Source organism: Lampetra fluviatilis (assembly GCF_964198595.1).
Source record: "Lampetra fluviatilis chromosome 74 unlocalized genomic scaffold, kcLamFluv1.1 SUPER_74_unloc_1, whole genome shotgun sequence".
In the NCBI taxonomy this organism is placed as follows: Eukaryota; Metazoa; Chordata; class Hyperoartia; order Petromyzontiformes; family Petromyzontidae; genus Lampetra; species Lampetra fluviatilis.
The window spans coordinates 285219-306362 of NW_027620433.1; the positions used below are offsets into that span (position 1 = coordinate 285219).

At 49.9% G+C, this 21144-nt stretch overlaps 1 pseudogene; it reads right to left on the bottom strand.

Annotated features, from left to right (window-relative positions):
* Nucleotides 1-4063: 4063 nt before the first annotated feature.
* Nucleotides 4064-21144, bottom strand: part of LOC144953873 (uncharacterized) — a 102120-nt pseudogene continuing 85039 nt past the window's right edge.

The following is a 21144-nucleotide window of genomic DNA, read 5'->3' on the forward strand; positions in this document are numbered from 1 at the left end:
TCAATGGTATAGTGTATAGCAGATTGTATAAATAGTATAAAATTGTAATGTTTAATACAGTGTATAACGTAATATACAGTATCGTAATTGTATAGTGAATATACAGCAGTGTGGTATACAGAAGGGTGGGTAGAATAATACTGAGGGTAATATTATATCTTCTTGGCTCTTTCGGTAAAGTCACTTAAGAACCAAGAAGATGAATCCCTGCAGTCACGAACGCTTTAAATCGGTAATATTATAGTCGAAGGTATAGAGTGGTGTATAGTAATACAGTATGTAATTTAATGTTGGGTTTGTCTATGGTAGTATATAGTACGGGGTAGACCCGTGTGATGTAAGAGAAAAAAGTTTAGCTGGAAGCATATTATATTTTTTGCGACATAGAATTGTAATGTATTACTTACTGTTAGTAGCTCAGCTTATTGGAGAGTATATTTAGTATACTGATGATACTATGTAGTTTATAATTTAGTTTTTTACGTGGTTGTTTATTAACTGCAGCTACATACTATTAACATTCCTTCTCTTTGTTAATGCTACCCCCATTCCCTCCCTTTGATGCTGCTGGTCCTGCATAATGCACGGGCATAATATGACTTTGAAACCCCCCGTCCACCTCCTACGCATTTCCCATAAATATGCTAAATTCCTATTGATATGCAAATTATTTTGTCAAGGCGCTCTTCTTCCCAACTCCCCCCCCTCCAACCCAGCTTAAATGTACGCTCCAAGCTTGGTGGTGTTTCATTCTTCACCTGAAGACGGCTGCTTGCGTTGGGACCGAAACGTCGTGAGAATTATTTTATTATGTTTTATTTTATTATTGTATTACTTCCCTTCTCTGTGACTTTACCGAAAAAACCAAGAAGATGAATCGCATTCAAATTTTAGAATAACAATATGGTCGTATTAGCATTTTACTGTGCTTGAATGTATGTTATGTGCACATGCAAATCGTTAGTAGTAAATGCGAGGGAGGGGTTAAGAGGTGCACGTTAAATCTAGTGTTAACATTTATTTTAGCATCATATTTAAGGACACTGTTGTTGATAATAACTCGTTTGGACATGGCACGTGCCTTGTTCTACTCGATCAACCAAAATTAGTACAATGTCAGTCATACAGGAGTGTGATTTCATTTATGAGTAGTATTCACAGAGCCCCGATGACACTAACCTACCTAAAGTTATGGTTAAATAAAGTAATCTTGAGTGACTTAATTTTCAGCTCAAATATGATCATCGCAATCATTTCCAAAGACGTGTGTGGTCCTGCGAGAGCAGGTCCTGACTACAAACAGCTGGGCAGCAGAATCGTAAGTATCTGCGTCGCCCTCGAAATGTGATATTGCTGCTGTTGTTGTCGCTGCTGTTGTTGCTGCTGGAGTTGCTTCTGTTGCTGTGATATACGCAGGGAGGTAGTGTGCCGTGATGGGATGACGCTTTTGATTAAAGCCTCTGATCAAACTCACCCAATTGATGCCCTTGATCGTCGCATTTGATCAACTCTGATATTGTAGACTCTCACATGTTAAGCTCTAACATAGTGAAACATAATATTATAACCTATGAACTACAACCTATCCATTGTAACGCTGTAAAAGAATATTACCCATTGGGTTTCACTCCCTCGTCGAGAAGGCCGTTATCTTCCTTTTCTAAAGTTACATGCTAAATTCTCTGCATTTACTTTAAATCGAGGACAAAGTTTTTCCATTTATTCAAAATAAGCGCACAATTACACACTGAGATGCACTTACATATGCATGCATGAAGCACAATGGGCACATTACCCTTCGGTATGTTAATATACACGCATATTGTACCTTCCAAAATTAACAATCGAATGCAAATATCCTGAAAGACAAAGGATTTGATCCTAGGGGGGGAGTTATGAGTCGGCTCAGAAGCAGAGCTCAATGCCATTTCGAGAGGGAACTTGATGAGGTTAGACGCTCGACTCGTCGCTCTGCTGATCGCCCTTCAACCGCGAGACAACGCAGCCTGGCGAGCACAATTGCTGTGTCGACAGTTAGGCGACTTTGCGTCGGGAGAGTTCGTGGCGACATCTTCAGACGGGTTACAGACATCGATATATCGTGAATCTCCAAGTAAGTGTCTATTTTAGCGCATGAACTCTTAAACGTGTTCGTCGTCAAATTTACGCGATTTTTTTGCGTCTCGGTTAAACGCGAGTGTCGTTCTTGTTTTAGCAGTTAACAAAATCCAAAACTCAACGCTAAACATCCTTGCGGCAGATAGCGTTCTCGATAACACCGCTGCTGATACTACGCTCACATGGAGCAGAGACGCTCTCCACCGCCCCACGCACACGGAGGCAAGAAGCCATTCAATTGCTCTGTGTGTGGGAAGTCCTTTTCACAGCCATCACATCTTCAGAGACACCAGAGAACACACACGGGCGAGAAACCATTCCTGTGTTCTGGGTGTGGGAAGGCATTTGCACAATCGTCATCTCTTCAAGATCATAAGAAAACACACACGGGCGAGAAACCATTCCTGTGCCCTGTGTGTGGAAAGTCATTTGCACAGTCTTCAAATCTTAGCAGGCATAAGAAGGTCCATAATGATAGAAAACTGAAATCAAAAGCTGAAATTCAAGGTGCTGCAATGAGTCCTGAAGAAGTTTCCACCTTCGATCCCATGCAGTTGGATCCCGAGAGATGGCTGGATGTAATGGAGTGGCTCGAGGATCAAACCGAGAGCTCGGGGTGACTGAAACATAATATTGCATGTGGTTACACCTATTAAGCCATATCGAATACTTTTGTGCGTAATTTTTACCATTTTAGTTATACCGTTTTTGTGAGAGTTTCGTGACGTGCACAGTGGTGGTTTGTTATGTTATCGGATTACTTGCTGAAGTGGTGTGATGAGCACTGGTCGTTAAGTGTTTCTGTTGAGCTAAAGTTGGAAAGCGTCTGTAGGTACATCTTTACTCAACATTTGAAACGGATTTTTTTCAAGTATATCGTTTTTTTTGGTTGGTGTTAATTGACTTTAGATAACCGATTTCAGGATGTACATTGATGACGCGTTCGTTGGATGTATGGCCTTGACTTCAACATAGACGCACAGGTGAACAAACGTGATGAACCAATAAGAAAATATTGGAGAATGATACTTTAACTCTTTGGTATTCCTGGAACGGATATGGTTTGCATTGTACTGTAACTGTTTGAACATAGGACATAATAAACATTCGGTTCGAATTTTAACGTCAACATTATTGCAGATGAATAAAAACGTATTTTGAACAAATGTTTGTCCGTTCTTTATTTTAAAATGTTCCTAGTAAAAACGTGTTAAGCGAGTTTCAGGTGGAGGATCTCCGTCACACAAGTGTGCCCTTAAACGGCAGCATCTTGGCAGTCTACCCGATTAAACACGTGTTCCTTGAGGGGAAAGGTCCCCGTTGTTAATAGTTTCTCAACGTGCCAGTCCCTAATCCGGGGATACACTGCAAACCCCCACAGTTCGCATATCCGTCCCCCGATTCGATTGAACGTATACTTTACATACATATGAGCGATTGAAATGCTTCTAATGGCATTCTCATACCGTAACTCCGTTTATGGTGAAATCTATTATATATATAAAAAAAAAATTAAAGTCGTTTAATGTTTAGTGTTATTGTTCATAGTGTTATCAGTTTACATGTTATAGAGTATACTTCGGGTTTCAGGACCAGAACGTTGTGAAACGATTAGCAAGCCGCTAATTAAAAGAACACGGGGCGGCGGGAACACGTGCTTCCATGGGCGGTCGTAGACAGGTTGTATTGCCCAAAGGTGACACCGGGTACGTCCACCAAGTTGCTCCGCCCACGGCGGCGACAGGTAGAAGTCATAGAGGTGAAATGGCCGCAGTGTGTACCCATGTAGTTATGTCTGTCCCCACCCAGACAGCTCATCGCCATGTCCTGTACAGCCCAAGTCTGGTGTGTCCAACGTGGTGGGGCTCTCGGCAACGGAAACCGTACGCCAAGGGAAATGTGTTGTGACGCCCACAGTTTCCGAGCCCCAGAGGCCCGGGGTGCCTCAAGGATCCGCCACGTGCGAGGATCCGGTGCCTGGAGTCTGGTCATATTCTTCAAAAGAAGACAGGGACCTGCCTAATCCTTCAAGGCTGTGGTGCGAGCCCTTGACGCCCCGAAATGCACAATAATCTACAATGGGCGCGGGACGGGCGTCGAGAACCAGGTCAAAATGCGCAAGGTTGCGCTTGTAGGCTCCACGCAAAATATCAATGCTGTATATTATTAACTAGCAGTAGTACCCGGCGTTGCCCGGGTGAAAAATATATTTCTTAATAACCTTACATATATACACACCCTCACCACTCAGCACTCACCCTCACCATTCACCCTCACCACTCTCCCTCACCACTCATCCTCAGCAATCACACCCTCACGAATCACCACTCACCCTCAACACTCACCCTCACCACTCACCCTCACCATTCACCCTCACCACTCTCCCTCACCACTCATCTTCACCAATCACAACCTCACCAATCACCACTCACCCTCAACACTCACCCTCACCACTCACCATTCACCAGACAGATTTGCGATTTTATATATATATAGATTCTGACCTTACTCCCTCCCTTTGATGCTGCCAATCCTGCATAATGCATGGACATAATGACTTTGAAACCCCCCCGCCCACCTCCTACGCATTTCACAAGTAATGCAAATCACATAACTGCATTTTCCATAAATATGCCAAGACGCTCTTCGCTCCTCCATCCCAGCATAAATAGTCGCTCCAAGCCTGGAGCGTGACATACAGACGAACACGTTTAAGAGTTTAATCGCGAAAATAGACACTTACTTATATCGATGTCTGGAACCCGTCTGAAGATGTCGCCACGAACTCTCCCGACGCAAAGTCGCCTAACTGTCGACACAGCAATTGTGCTCGCCAGGCTGCGTTGTCTCGCGGTTGAAGGGCGATCAGCAGAGCGACGAGTCGAGCGTCCAACCTCATCAAGTTCCCTCTCGAAATGGCATTGAGCTCTGCTTCTGAGTCGCCTTATAACTCCCCCCCTAGGATCCAATCCTTTGTCTTTCAGGATATTTGCATTCGATTGTTAATTTTGGAAGGTACAATCCGCATATATACTAACATATCGAAGGGTAATGTGCCCATTGTGCTTCATGCATGCATATGTAAGTGCATCTCAGTGTGTAATTATGCGCTTATTTTGAATAAATGGAAAAACACGTTCCCCATGCCCTCCATTGTCCTCGATTTGAAGTGAATGCAGCCCCGTGGCGTTGCCAAAAATCGCCGAGCTTCGGGAGTGAGCACGTACAGACGCGTAGTGACCACACTTGCAACACAATCACTCTAACATCAGTAACCAAAATCCGATCTGGTACATGGTCTCCGCTTGGTCTGGTTTGTATCGGTCATCATTCCGGAGACAAACAGCGAGGCATGGTTTGTCCAGCCACCACCTCGTTTGCCAAAGCGACTTTAATAGCTGCTCTCAAACAACACTATCACCAATGGTGGTTTACAGTCTAGGCTGTTAAGCGGACAATCAGTCGTTTTTGGCAAGGCGTATGGGAAAATACACACCTCTGTTATCCCATAAACATAATACACAGCATCGGTAAGGCTGCCTTGTTGGGGAGATGTAGTTTGGGTAAGGTGCTGTCACTGGAGTTAGGCGATGTGACTGGGTGATCACACGGATTCCGAAAAGCAGCTTAGACGATACGATCCACTTCGCTCCATCTCCCCACATGAACGACGACATTCTGAGTTTTAAAAAAGTGGAACATATATTTGTAAATACGTTTTTTTAAATAATGTGTATTGTATCTATGTTACAATGTGTGATTGTTATACTATTTATTTGTGTATACTGTATAGAATTATATGGCTATTCGATTCCATTGATACGACACATTCATCCAACAGTGGAAAGTGTGATTCTAATACGACGAGTGGGATTCGAATTATTGTAATTCGATTGTAATCCTGCATATCCTACCCCCGGTTGGCATATTAACTTACCATACGTACAACCACAGTGTGATTCTAATTAGCTCAGTGCGATTATAATGATTAGTATGCGATTATAATCCCATCTTAAACAACTACGCTGGTTTGGTCGTCTGCGTGCGTATCTGGACGTTAATTTATTTACGGTCCCGCCCAAACAGCTAGCTCTGATTCGATGAAAATAAAACAGGCGGAAGAGAGCAAAAGCATAGGTCTGCCAAGGTCTGCGCCGCAGTGGCGCAGTGCACTGTGGGCGCAGACCCTGCGCTGTGTGAGTGTGGTGTGTATGTAAGTGTGCGAATGGTAGTTACGCTAATATTACGTTTATTTATGTAAAAAATGGGTGCTGCGTGCTGCGATTAGTGGAGTCCCCAAACAACTTTACCTTACGAGTAGGCAGGGGTCGCTATACAGTGAGTCTTAGCGGACTGAGCTGGCAGCTTCACCTGCCGGGACCACGGCCAGTTGCGTAGCGCCCCCTACAGTTTCGCCCATGGGTCAATACCCCCATGGGGCAACCCAGCTGACTGTTTGATGGGTACAATGGGTACTTTTCGGTTTATCCGGCTTATTACCATTGAATTTCACCTTTTGATTTCAGTTTCCTATCATCGTGGACCTTCTGATGCCTGTTCCGTTTTGACGACTGTGCAAATGCCTTCCCACACACAGAGCACAGGAACGGCTTCTCGCCCGTGTGTGTTCTCTGGTGAGTTTGAAGAGTTGATGAGTGTGCAAATGTCTTCCCACACACAGGGCACAGGAATGGCTTCTCGCCCGTGTGTGTTCTCTGATTACTTGTGTTGTGGTCATTGCAAAAATGATGCCTTGAATAAAGGTGTCAGTTTTGTACCAGTTAAAAGGGTAAAAACCTACTATCATATTTTGCCACTGGTAAAAGAGATCTCATAGTGTAAATGCTTACCCCGAGCTCTCAATACTCTGATATTGCACTGTGTTTGAGTTGTACGCCTTCTGGTGTCATCTGGCCCTACACCAATGGGGACTAGGCTCTAAAGAAAGCCGTCTCGGGTGTGGGCCAATCAACTTCAAGGACAGTGCATATTATCATCCTTATCAGAGTTGCTTCTTTTTGTTTGCTTTTTTTGACTACTTGTGTTGTGGTCATTGCAAACATGATGCCTTGAATAAAGGTGTCAGTTTTGTACCAGTTAAAAGGGTAAAAACCTACTATCATATTTTGCCACTGGTAAAAGAGATCTCATAGTGTAAATGCTTACCCCGAGCTCTCAATACTCTGATATTGCACTGTGTTTGAGTTGTACGCCTTCTGGTGTCATCTGGCCCTACACCAATGGGGACTAGGCTCTAAAGAAAGCCGTCTCGGGTGTGGGCCAATCAACTTCAAGGACAGTGCATATTATCATCCTTATCAGAGTTGCTTCTTTTTGTTTGCTTTTTTTGACTACTTGTGTTGTGGTCATTGCAAACATGATGCCTTGAATAAAGGTGTCAGTTTTGTACCAGTTAAAAGGGTAAAAACCTACTATCATATTTTGCCACTGGTAAAAGAGATCTCATAGTGTAAATGCTTACCCCGAGCTCTCAATACTCTGATATTGCACTGTGTTTGAGTTGTACGCCTTCTGGTGTCATCTGACCCTACACCAATGGGGACTAGGCTCTAAAGAAAGCCGTCTCGGGTGTGGGCCAATCAACTTCAAGGACAGTGCATATTATCATCCTTATCAGAGTTGCTTCTTTTTGTTTGCTTTTTTTGACTACTTGTGTTGTGGTCATTGCAAACATGATGCCTTGAATAAAGGTGTCAGTTTTGTACCAGTTAAAAGGGTAAAAACCTACTATCATATTTTGCCACTGGTAAAAGAGTTCTCATAGTGTAAATGCTTACCCCGAGCTCTCAATACTCTGATATTGCACTGTGTTTGAGTTGTACGCCTTCTGGTGTCATCTGGCCCTACACCAATGGGGACTAGGCTCTAAAGAAAGCCGTCTCGGGTGTGGGCCAATCAACTTCAAGGACAGTGCATATTATCATCCTTATCAGAGTTGCTTCTTTTTGTTTGCTTTTTTTTGACTACTTGTGTTGTGGTCATTGCAAACATGATGCTTTGAATAAAGGTGTCAGTTTTGTACCAGTTAAAAGGGTAAAAACCTACTATCATATTTTGCCACTGGTAAAAGAGATCTCATAGTGTAACCTGGGATTATATCTGTAGTGGTGGTATTGACGTGCGCCGACTGTGACAGTGATGGATCACGGGGCGGCGCGGGGTGCGGGGTTGGGCACGCGTTGTGGGCGTGGTGTGGACGCGCGCGCCGGGAGTGACAGATGACGAGGCGGCGCGGAGTGAGTGGTGAGGCACGATGAGATGTGGGAAAAGAGGATCGTAGCCAGCACCCGGCGATTGGTCGAATAAGTGGGTGCTCCCAGCGACGTCCGCAGGTGGGGTATAAAGGGGGACGCGCGAGAGCACTCGGGGAGAGTTACCCAGTTGAAGACCCGAAGACGGAGCTGAAGACCTAGTGAAGCCGAGTAGCTCAGTGGCGTTAGTCGCCGAGTAGCTAAGTGGATGTTGGTCATCCGAGTAGCTCAGTGGCGTTAGTCGCCGAGTAGCTAAGTGGATGTTGGTCATCCGAGTAGCTCAGTGGGCGTTAGTCGCCAAGTAGCTGAGTGGGTGTTTGTCACCCGAGTACTAAGTGGATGTTGGTCATCCGAGTAGCTCAGTGGCGTTAGTCGCCAAGTAGCTAAGAGGATGTTGGTCATCCGAGTAGCTCAGTGGGCGTTAGTCGCCAAGTAGCTAAGTGGGTGGTTGTCACCCGAGTACTAAGTGGATGTTGGTCATCCGAGTAACTCAGTGGGCGTTAGTCGCCAAGTAGCTAAGTGGGTGTTTGTCACCCGAGTACTAAGTGGATGTTGGTCATCCGAGTAACTCAGTGGGCGTTAGTCGCCAAGTAGCGAAGTGGGTGTTTGTCACCCGAGATACAAAGTAGGTGTTAGTCACCTGTAACCAAGTTTGAGAAAATAAAGAGTGTGTTACCCGTGAAGTCGTCTCCCGTGGAGTTACTACATTACAACTGGCGTCAGAAGTAAACCTGTCTTCAAGAAGTATGGACACAAGGAAGACTACCCGTACCCACGAGCGAGGTTGGGATGACGACGGCGTACCGGGGACACCAACCTCGGGAGGAGAGGACGAGGAGTGGCCGCCGATGCAGCACCTCGCGGTGATGGCCGACGCTCTGCTTGCCTCCGACACCAGCCTCCAAGACGCACACTCCCGGTTGGCGGAGTTGCTGCTCGCCGCCGCTGCAATCTTGGCCGAGATCTCCGTTCCAGCGGGCGGGAAAACGGCTGCGGGGTTGGAGGAAGGAGCGAGGCTGGCGGGATCCCGCCAAACGGCGCTTCGCGCCGAAAGCCTGGAAGTTCCCGCCGTTTTTGAGGGGCCGCCATTGATTGGCGGGAAAGACGGACGCCACGTGGCCGGACACCTCCGCGCAGCGCAGCCCACGTCATCAGCGCGCGCCGGAGCCCTCCATTTTGCGCCTGACAACCGAGCCGACATTTTACACAACTCCAGCAGAGCGCGGGAAAATCTCTCCGACGTCGACGACGATCGGGTCCTCCAGCAAAGATTGCCCGCGCTGTCGGCGTTTAAGGCGGATGGGGGCGACTGGGGAGCCTTCCAACGAAGGTTCCTCGCTCATCAGGAGATGTCGGGGTGGTCCGACACCACTGCCCTGCGTGCGTTGCCAGCGATGCTTGACGACGACGCGCTTGCAGCCTTCACATCTGCTGCAAGGTCGTCCCGCTCTACGCTCCAGGCCGCACTACACCTGATGGCGAAGGTGTTCGGGCCGCCCTCCACGTGCCGCCACCAGTTCTACGATCGGCGGAAGGTGGCTGGGGAAACGACGCTAGCCTACCGCACGGCACTGCTCGCCTTGGCGGACGCGGCTTTTCCCCGCATGGATAAGGAGGGGAAGGACGCCATGGTGACGGAGCAGCTGCTGGTGTTGGCCCACGAGTTGGGGGTCCCCATCAACGTGGCAGACGAGATGGAGATCTGCTCCCTGGCGATCGCCACGAGCATTCACGCGTACGAGGTCCTCAAACGCAAGCCGGGGGTCGTCTGCAAATGGCCGGGGAATGTGGCACTGGCCGCCACGATCGCCGAACCTCAGCCAGCTGCGGTGCAGGAGCGGGGCTTCGCTGCATCGTGTCCGGGGGAGTGGAGAACGGGAGGTCGTTCGCCCACACGTTCGCCCCGCAAGCTGGAGCAACCGAAACCTACGACTTCCGTCGTCTGCTACAACTGCGGCCTTCGGGGTCACGTCGCAGCCGGGTGCCGGGCCCCGCGTCCGCGTGCCGCAGGACCACGTCGGGACGACGACCAGGGCCACAAGTCATCCCAACAAAACCCGGCAAGTCGCGGCACCTCACACGTTCGGTCCACAAACACGGCACATTCGGGTCGCCGCTTCGCGGTGGGGGGTTCGCGGCTGGGTGCCGGGGGTTCAATTCGGCGGGGGGGGTCCGTACGCGGCCCGCAAGCAGTCGAGTGGTCCGAATTGGCCCACAGGATCGTGGCTGCGTCAGCCGGGTCGTCCGTGGTAACGGGGTTCATTGACGGGGTTGAGGTCCGGGTGCTTGTTGACACGGGTGCGTCGGCCACCATCATCTCGGACCTTATTTATAACATTCTTCCCGTCCAAAGTAGACCACTTCTGCCGGTAGACGTGCCATTTTATGCGGCGAATGGGGGATCCCTGGGGATCATCGGCCAGATTCGGGCGACTATTTGCATTGGGGACATTAAATTAGCGGGCCCTATTTTTGTATCATCATCGCTGGCCGTTCCCTGTTTGCTAGGTACGGACTTTTTGTCAAAAATGCCCATCAAAATTCTTATTGATCAGGCCTGCATAGAGCTTCCGTCAGGTCGGCGGGTTGCCTTCTTGTCGAGCCCTATCAAAGTGCGCACGGTTTGTGCGACGGTGCAGGCGCTGGCGACTCACACTGTACGGGTACCCCCGGGATCGCAAATGTTAGTACCCCTTCGGTTCAGGAAGCCACTCGAGGTGGGTGCGGAGGCACAGGGGGTGCTGTTGGGGCCGTCAAACAGAGCCAGTAAGGGCCTCGACTTAGCGGTTGCTCAAACCGTGGTGAGAGGGGACAGTGAGCCGTTCGTAATGGTCCTGAATACGGGGTCGCGGCCGGCCGTAATTGCGCAGGGAACGGTGCTGGCTCACGCCGCGCCGCTGCCCGTTGAGGAACGGCTCGTGGCTCAAGCAGATTTTACTGTCGAGTCGCATCCTCAAAGTGATGAGGGGACTGAGTGGTTGGACTCGCTGTGTGCGGGTTCTGATAACTTGTCCGGGGTGCAATTGGGAGCATTGAGGGGTTTGCTCATCGAGTTTGCTGACGTGTTCAGCAAACATAAGTACGATATCGGCTGCACTGACCTGTTGCGCCACCACATAGCTACAGGGGACGCGGCCCCTATTCGTCAGAATCCCTTCCGGCTCAGCCCGGCCGAGAAGGAACATGTGCAATCGGCGGTTAATGATATGTTGGCGGCCGATATCATTTCGCCCTCTTCTAGTCCGTGGGGTGCTCCTATTGTCCTAGTAAAGAAACAGGACGGGTCCTTGCGGTTTTGTGTCGATTTCCGCCGCTTAAACAAAATCTCGATGGCGGATGCGTATCCGCTCCCCAGGATGGATGAGTCGCTGGATGCCTTGGCGGGAGCGCAGTTTTTTTCCACACTCGATCTGCTTTCTGGATTTTGGCAATTGCCACTCGATAACGAGTCTAAACCTAAAACTGCTTTCCGGACACCTGGGGGCCTTTTTGAATTCAACCGTTTGCCCATGGGCTTACATTCCGCTCCCGCCACGTTCCAGAGACTCATGGAATTGGTTTTGTCGGGCCTCCAATGGGATACCTGTTTGATTTATCTTGACGATATTATCGTCTTTAGTCGGACTTTCGAGGAGCACCTCCAGCGACTGAGAGCGGTGTTCCTCAGGATGCGTTCCGCTAAGCTAAAATTTAAACCGGCTAAATGTTTTCTGCTTCGGGAATCGGTCAGGTATTTGGGCCATATCGTGGGTCGTTCAGGGATCTCGACGGACCCTGCTAAGACGCATTGCGTCAGCTCATGGCCAACGCCAACCTCGGTCACGGAGGTTCGTAGTTTCATTGGTTTTGCCTCCTATTACCGTCGTTTTGTCAAGCAATTTGCCACCATAGCCAAGCCCCTGCACGCTTTGACGGCTAAGGGTGTGAGGTTTCACTGGGGGGCAGAGGAGGAGGATGCGTTCTGCTCCCTCCGTGACGCTTTGGTGCAGGCTCCCCCCTTGTGTTACCCCGATTTCACACAACCGTTTTTGCTTGACACGGACGCCAGCAATACGGGTATCGGGGGGGTGCTCTCACAGTTGGTCGGGGGGGTTGAACGGGTGGTCGCCTACGGTAGTAGGGTTCTTTCCCCCGCAGAACAACGCTATTGCGTAACTCGTCGTGAATTGTTAGCCATTGTGTTTTTTACACAGCAATTCAGGCCGTATCTTTACGGCCGTCATTTTACGGTCCGGACGGACCATGCGGCTCTACAATACGCTATGCGCGTGGCGCAGCCATTGGGCCAATTGTCCCGATGGTTGGAGGTCCTTCAAGACTACCAATTCACGACGATTTACCGAAAAGGGTTGCGGCACTCAAACGCGGACGCATTGTCGCGGTTGCCGCCGTGCACGGACTGCACATGTTTGTTGGGATCAGCGCGGTGCAAACCCCCGGTCGCCGGCACCCCGGGAGTTGCGCTCGCCGCCACTGACACCCCGGGAGAGGACGCCCCCACGGGGAGGGATTCGCTGTTGTCGTTGCCCCTCATTGAGTGGGGCCGCCTCCAGATGTCCGACAGCTCCCTACTTACGCTGCGTCGGAAAGTTGGCGCTCCCGAACAAGGGGAGGCGCGGGTCGGTTCCTGGGTGTGCAGACAGGGCCTGTTGATGAGGTGGGACAACATGTCCCGGCGTCACGTGCTCGTGGTGCCTGTTGCTATGCGGGGTAGGATTGTTCTGGCAGCTCATGAACGGCTCATGCATCTGGGTTTTCACAAAACGCTCGCCCTAATCCAGCGAGACTATTATTGGCCGGGGATGGGTAACGACGTGGCAAATATTCTTAAGGGATGCGTAGAGTGCGCCAAAAGGAAACCGCCACCATTGGCGGCTAATCCACCGCTGCAATCCATTCAGGTTTCGCGTATAAACGAATTGGTAGCGTTGGACATCTTGGGGCCCTTTCCGGTTACACCAAGGGGAAATAGGTTCCTGCTGGTTGGCGTGGAATACTTCACCCGATGGCCTATGGCATGGCCGCTCGCCAACCAGTCGGCTGCGGCGGTGGCGGACGCCTTTGTCCAGGGTTATGTGTTGGACAAGGGCGCCCCCGAACGCTTGCTGACGGATCAAGGGAAGAATTTTTCAAGCGTTTTGTTGCGCGAGGTGTGCGACCTGTTGGGTACAAAGAAAGTGCGTACTTCCCCCTACCACCCGCAGACTGACGGGATGGTTGAGCGTCTGAACAGAACGATTACGTCTATGTTGTGCCAACAGGTCTGCGACGATCAGGTTGATTGGGACTTACAGGTGCCGGGGGTACTCGCGGCCTATCGAATGGCCCCTCATGCGGCGACAGGGTTTTCCCCATTTTTTCTTATGTATGGGCGGGAGGCCGATCCGGCCATGGACGTCCAACTGGGGATTTCCCAGCCACGTGCAAAATCTAAATTGGCAGACCACATCAAATTTAATATCGCCAAATTGACTGAAGCGCGGGAGGGGGCAAGGTTGAATTCGCGGTCACGGCAAATTGCAAACGAGAAATTGCATGAGCGGAGGGTGCATACGCATGATTGGAAACCAGGCGATAAGGCCTGGCTGCATTGTCCACATGCACCGTTGGCTACGTCCCCCAAGTTGTTGAGACCTTGGAGGGGACCGGTGGAAATTGTGCGGGTTGCACGGCCCCAGAGTATACAGATTAAATGGGGGAAACGCCGTTGGTATGTGCACCCCTCCCGACTGAAGCCCTATGCGGCACCGTGTGACCCCGTTCTGTGCCGTGACGACCGGGCGTGTGATGTGACCGTCGACTCGGGGAGGGAGGTGTCGCAGGCTGCTCCTCACGTGTCTCCACCTGACCCACCCCCAGGTGCCTCGGGCTTGACGGCTGCTGACCATCGAGAGCCTGAACCCCGGGGCACGCACGAGTCCTCGATGCATGGCCGATGTCTTCCTGAACCGCCGGCACCACCGGACGTTCAACCGCGTCTGGTGCCGTACGACGGACCGGCAAGGCGGACTCGGGCTAGGTCTCAACAATTTTCATGAGGACGGGTTTTTTTTTGTGCTCTACACCGAGCTCGCCCGGTGTTCCCCTCTGCCGGGATAATGTCCCGTTGTAGGGACGCTCGGAAGAAAAGGGGACACTGCACGGGTCGAAAGAAAAAAAAAATTTTCCATTTATTTTTTTGTATACACATTGCTATTGTCACTCGCCGGTTTGTATATATTGTTCTATTGTCGCGGTGGCATTGGTTGAGGGTTGCGGATGGTGGTGTTCGCGTCGTGTTGTGTTGTTAGCTTAGTTGTTGTTCTTGTTGTTGTGTTGTGTTACGGGGCACACAGGGAGGGTTTGTAATTTTTGTAGCAGCCGGGGCGGCTGCGAGCTATGTGGTAGGGGGTGATGTAGTGGTGGTATTGACGTGCGCCGACTGTGACAGTGATGGATCACGGGGCGGCGCGGGGTGCGGGGTTGGGCACGCGTTGTGGGCGTGGTGTGGACGCGCGCGCCGGGAGTGACAGATGACGAGGCGGCGCGGAGTGAGTGGTGAGGCACGATGAGATGTGGGAAAAGAGGATCGTAGCCAGCACCCGGCGATTGGTCGAATAAGTGGGTGCTCGCAGCGACGTCCGCAGGTGGGGTATAAAGGGGGACGCGCGAGAGCACTCGGGGAGAGTTACCCAGTTGAAGACCCGAAGACGGAGCTGAAGACCTAGTGAAGCCGAGTAGCTCAGTGGCGTTAGTCGCCGAGTAGCTAAGTGGATGTTGGTCATCCGAGTAGCTCAGTGGCGTTAGTCGCCGAGTAGCTAAGTGGATGTTGGTCATCCGAGTAGCTCAGTGGGCGTTAGTCGCCAAGTAGCTGAGTGGGTGTTTGTCACCCGAGTACTAAGTGGATGTTGGTCATCCGAGTAGCTCAGTGGCGTTAGTCGCCAAGTAGCTAAGAGGATGTTGGTCATCCGAGTAGCTCAGTGGGCGTTAGTCGCCAAGTAGCTAAGTGGGTGGTTGTCACCCGAGTACTAAGTGGATGTTGGTCATCCGAGTAACTCAGTGGGCGTTAGTCGCCAAGTAGCTAAGTGGGTGTTTGTCACCCGAGTACTAAGTGGATGTTGGTCATCCGAGTAACTCAGTGGGCGTTAGTCGCCAAGTAGCGAAGTGGGTGTTTGTCACCCGAGATACAAAGTAGGTGTTAGTCACCTGTAACCAAGTTTGAGAAAATAAAGAGTGTGTTACCCGTGAAGTGGTCTCCCGTGGAGTTACTACATTACATATCTACCAACGCCATGCTTCTCGCACGGCCAACTGTACGTGGCACCATCGCGAGTCACGGCAAGATCCAACATCAAGGCGCTTATTGAGGGACCTGACGACGAGGAGGAAGACGGAGTGTACACGAAGAATATCGTGCATCGCCAGATATTTCAATAAGTTGCATTCTATTATTGAATAAGTTGCATTCTTTAATATTGTCGATTGAGCGTCTCATAAAAATGCATATAACCTCACAAAAATAAACCTAAAACAATCACCAAAACATGTCTATTGTGTCCAGCCACTTTCAACTCCCCACCAACCAAGCATATACACACCGCCCGCGAAGCGGGCGGCGACTGCTAGTCTTAAACAACTACGCTGGTTTGGTCGTCTGCGTGCGTATCTGGACGTTAATTCATTTACGGACCCGCCCAAACAGCTCGCTCTGATTCGATGAAAATAAAACAGCCGGCATAAAGCCACAGCTCACTTTGATTCGATAAAAATAATTAATTAACACGCCCGGAAGAGAGCGATAGCATAGGTTTGGCAAGGTCTGCGCCGCAGTGCTGCAGTGCACTGTGGGCGCAGACCCTGCGCTGTGTGAGTGTGGTGTGTATGCAAGTGTGCGAATGGTAGTTACGCTAATATTACGTTTATTTATGTAAAAAATGGGTGCTGCGTGCTGCGATTAGTGGAGTCCCCAAACAACTTTACCTTACGAGTAGGCAGGGGCTGTTGTTGTCGCTGCTGTTGTTGCTGCTGTAGTTGCTTCTGTTGCTGTAATAAACGCAGGGAGGTGGTGTTCCGTGATGGGATGACGCCTTTGATTAAAGCCTCTGATCAAACTCACCCGATTGACGCCCTTGATCGTCGCATTTGATCAACTCTGATATTGTAGACTCTCACATGTTAAGCTCTATCATAGTGAAACATAATATTATAACCTATGAACGCTGTAAAATACTTTTAACTGTTATAGTGGGATTATAATCGCATAAGAATAATTAGAAGCGCACTGTACTCAAATTAGAATCACACTGGTGTCGTATGTATGGTAAGTGAATAAGCGAACCGGGTATAGGATATGCAGGATTAGAATCGAATTACAATTATTCGAATCCCACTAGTCGTCACAATTTGTGATTGTTATAATAATTGTAACGATTCATAATCTCATGAGTTCATAATGGGTGTGTGCATGATTCTTATACGACCACACTGTGATTCTAATGATATTATAATACCTTGCCTCCGTGTATATGGTTATAAGTTTATAATCGTTAAATGTTTAGTGTTATCGTTTATAGTATTACAGTTTACATGTTATAGAGTACAGTTTATCCCCGACATACTTCGGGATTAGGGACTGGTACGTTGATGAACGATTAACTACGGGGACCTTTCCCCTCAAGGAACACGTGTTAATCGGGTAGACAGCCAAGATGCTGCCGGGTAAGGGCACACTTGTGTGACGGAGATCCTCCACCTGAAATTCTCTTAACATGTTTTTGCTAGGAACATTATAAAATGTTGAAGTCAAGGCCATATATCCAACGATCGCGTCATCAATGTACATCCTAAAGTCGATTATTACCAACCAAATAAAGCTTTATACTTGAAAAAACGTTTAAAATGTTGAGTAAAGATCTAACTCCAGATGCATTCCAACTTTAGCTCAACAGGAAGACGTAAACACTACAAAATTGTCCGGAATTAAACCATCTCACAGCCACTGCTCATCACACCACTTCACAAAGTAATCCGACAACATCAAAACTCACCACCTGCACGTCAAGAAACTGTCAAACGAACTGTAAAACTAAAGGGTTACACACAAAAGTACTCAAGACAGCTTAATACCTCATGCAACATTATATTTCAGTCACCGCTAGCTCTCGGGTTGATCCTCGAGCCACTCCATTACATCCAGCCATCTCTCGGGATCCAACTGCATGGGATCGAAGGTGGAAACTTCTTCAGGACTCATTGCAGCACCTTGAATTTCAGCTTTTGATTTCAATTTCCTATCATTGTGGACCTTCTGATGCCTGTTCATGTTTGATGACCGTGGAAATGCTTTCCCACACACAGAGCACAGGAATGGCTTCTCGCCCGTGTGTGTTCTCTGATGATTTTGAAGAGTTGATGACTTTGCAAATGTCTTCCCACATACAGGGCACAGGAATGGCTTCTCGCCCGTATGTGTTCTCTGATGACTCTGAAGATGTGATGACTGTGCAAATGCCTTTCCACACACAGGGCACAGGAATGGCTTCTCGCCCGTGTGTGTTTTCTGGTGACTCTGAAGATGTGATGGCCGTGAAAAGGACTTCCCACACACAGAGCAATTGAATGGCTTCTTGCCTCCGTGTGCGTGGGGCTGTGGAGAGCGTCTCTGCTCCATGTGAGCGTAGTAACAGCAGCGGTGTTATCGTGTCTAAAGTACGCTTTCGGCCGAAAGGATGTTTAGCGTTGAGTTTTGGATTTTGTTAACTGCTAAAACAAGAACGACGCTCGCGTCTAACCGAGACGCAAAAAAATCCCGCTAATTCAACGACGAAAACGTTTAAGAGTTTATCCGCCAAAATAGACACTTACTTGGAGATTCACGGTATATCGATGTCTGTAACCCGTCTGAAGATGTCGCCACGAACTCTCCCGACGCAAAGTCGCCTAACTGTCGACTCAGCAATTGTGCTCGCCAGGCTGCGTTGTCTCGCGTTAGAAGGGCGATCAGCAGAGCGACGAGTCGAGCGTCCAAACTCATCAAGTTCCCTCTCGAAATGGCATCGAGCTCTGCTTCTGAGCCGCCTTATAACTCCCCCCCTAGGATCCATTTACAATAAGCACAGGGGACACGTAATACTGGAGGGGGTATCGGCCCCCTCACCCGGATAGCTGGGAACACACGGCTATCTATCCTAACCTGCCTCTTAATCCTCCAATTACTGGGCTAGGGGAGGCTGTCTGGCCCGACACTGGTGAGTCGGGTTACGGCACCCGGAGTCCCAGAGTCCTAGCTCTGATTCACGGGGCCCCGCCGCTGGCTCGGTCCTGCGCGGCCCTTACAAGGGCGGCGTTCCAGGGGAGACCAGGGCTCTCACTAGGCAGTCTTCAGTCTTCAAGAGTTACCAACACATTCTGCCTCGAGCCCTCCGGCTCATCCCCTTATATCTTGAACCCCTCCACGCTGGGGTGCCATCTGCGGACGTCGTTGCGAGCACCCTCCCGTGTGCTCACGAAGCCCCGCCCACTGTGCTAGTTTCTCGTAGGATCCCATACATATCACCTCTACACATATCTCCTCCGTAAGACCCCTACACTATCATCGTGGACCTTCTGATGCCTGTTCCGTTTTGACGACTGTGACTCATTGGAATTGATTAGCTATTTTTAGTATATACAGACATTTAAAGAGTATAACAATCACACGTTATAACATTTATACAAAACACATGATTTAAAAAACGTATTTAAACATTTCTATTCATTATTTTTTAAAACTGAGAATGTCGTTGTCCATGTGGGGAGATGGAGCCAGAAGGGGGGGCCAGAAGGGGCCTCGACTTAGCGGTTGCTCAAACCATGGTGAGAGGGGACAGTGAGCCGTTCGTAATGGTCCTGAATACGGGGTCGCGGCCGGCCGTAATTGCGCAGGGAACGGTGCTGGCTCACGCCGCGCCGCTACCCGTTGAGGAACGGCTCGTGGCTCAAGCAGATTTCACTGTCGAGTCGCATCCTCCAAGTGATGAGGGGACAGAGTGGTTGGACTCGTTGTGTGCCGGTTCTGCTAACTTGTCCAAAGTGCAATTGGGAGCATTGAGGGGTCTGCTACTCGAGTTTGCTGACGTGTTCAGCAAACATAAGTACGATATCGGCTGCACGGACCTGTTGCGCCACCACATAGCTACAGGGGACGCGGCCCCTATTCGACAGAATTCCTTCCGGCTCAGCCCAGCCGAGAAGGAGCATGTGCAATCGGCGGTTAATGATATGTTGGCGGCCGATATCATTTCGCCCTCTTCTAGTCCGTGGGGTGCTCCTATTGTCCTAGTTAAAAAACAGGACGGGTCCTTGCGGTTTTGTGTCGATTTCCGCCGCTTAAACAAAATCTCGATGGCGGATGCGTATCCGCTCCCCAGGATGGATGAGTCGCTGGATGCCTTGGCGGGAGCACAGTTTTTTTCCACACTCGATCTGCTTTCCGGATTTTGGCAATTACCACTCGATAACGAATCTAAACCTAAAACCGCTTTCCGGACACCTGGTGGCCTATTTGAATTCAACCGTTTGCCCATGGGCTTACATTCCGCTCCCGCCACGTTCCAGAGACTCATGGAATTGGTTTTGTCGGGCCTCCAATGGGACACCTGTTTGATTTATCTCGACGATATCATCGTTTTCAGTCGGACTTTTGAGGAGCACCTCCAGCGATTGAGAGCGGTGTTCCTCAGGATGCGTTCCGCTAAGCTTAAATTTAAACCGGCTAAATGTTTTCTGCTTCGGGAATCGGTCAGGTATTTGGGCCATATCGTGAGTCGTTCAGGGATCTCGACAGACCCTGCTAAGACGCACTGCGTCAGCTCATGGCCAACGCCAACCTCGGTCACGGAGGTTCGCAGTTTTATTGGTTTCGCCTCCTATTACCGTCGTTTTGTCAAGCAGTTTGCCACCATAGCCAGGCCCCTGCACGCTTTGACGGCTAAGGGTGTGCGGTTTCACTGGGGGGCGGAAGAGGAGGCTGCGTTCTGCTCCCTTCGTGACGCCTTGGTGCAGGCTCCCCCCTTGTGTTACCCCGATTTCACACAACCGTTTTTGCTTGACACAGATGCCAGCAACACGGGTATCGGGGGGGTGCTCTCACAGGTGGTCGGGGGGGTTGAACGGGTGGTCGCCTACGGTAGTAGAGTTCTTTCCCCCGCCGAACAACGCTATCGCGTGACTCGCCGTGAATTGTTAGCGATTGTGTTTTTTACACAGCAATTCAGGCCGTATCTTTACGGCCGTCATTTTACGGTCCGTACGGACCATGCGGCACCGTGTGACCCCATTCTGTGCCGTAACGACCGGGCGTGTGATGTGACCGTCGACTTGGGGGGGGATGTGTCGCAGGCTGATCCTCACGTGTCTCCACCTGACCCACCCCCAGGTGCCTCGGGCTTGACGGCTGGTGACCGTCGGGAACCGGAACCCCGCGGCACGCGCGGGTCCTCGATGCCTGGCCAATGTCTTCCTGAACTGCCGGCACCACCGGACGGTCAACCGCGTCTGGTGCCGTACGACGGGCCGGCAAGGTGGACTCGGGCTAGGGCACAACAATTTTCATGAAGACGTTTTTTTTCGACACCGAGCTGGCCCGGTGTTCCCCTCTGCTGGGGTAATGTCCCGTTCTAGGGACGCTCGGAAAGAATGGGACGCTGCACGAGTTGGAAAAAAAAAAAGAAAAAAATACGTTTATTTTTCTTTCTGCATACACATTGGTATTGTCACTCGCCGGATTGTATATATT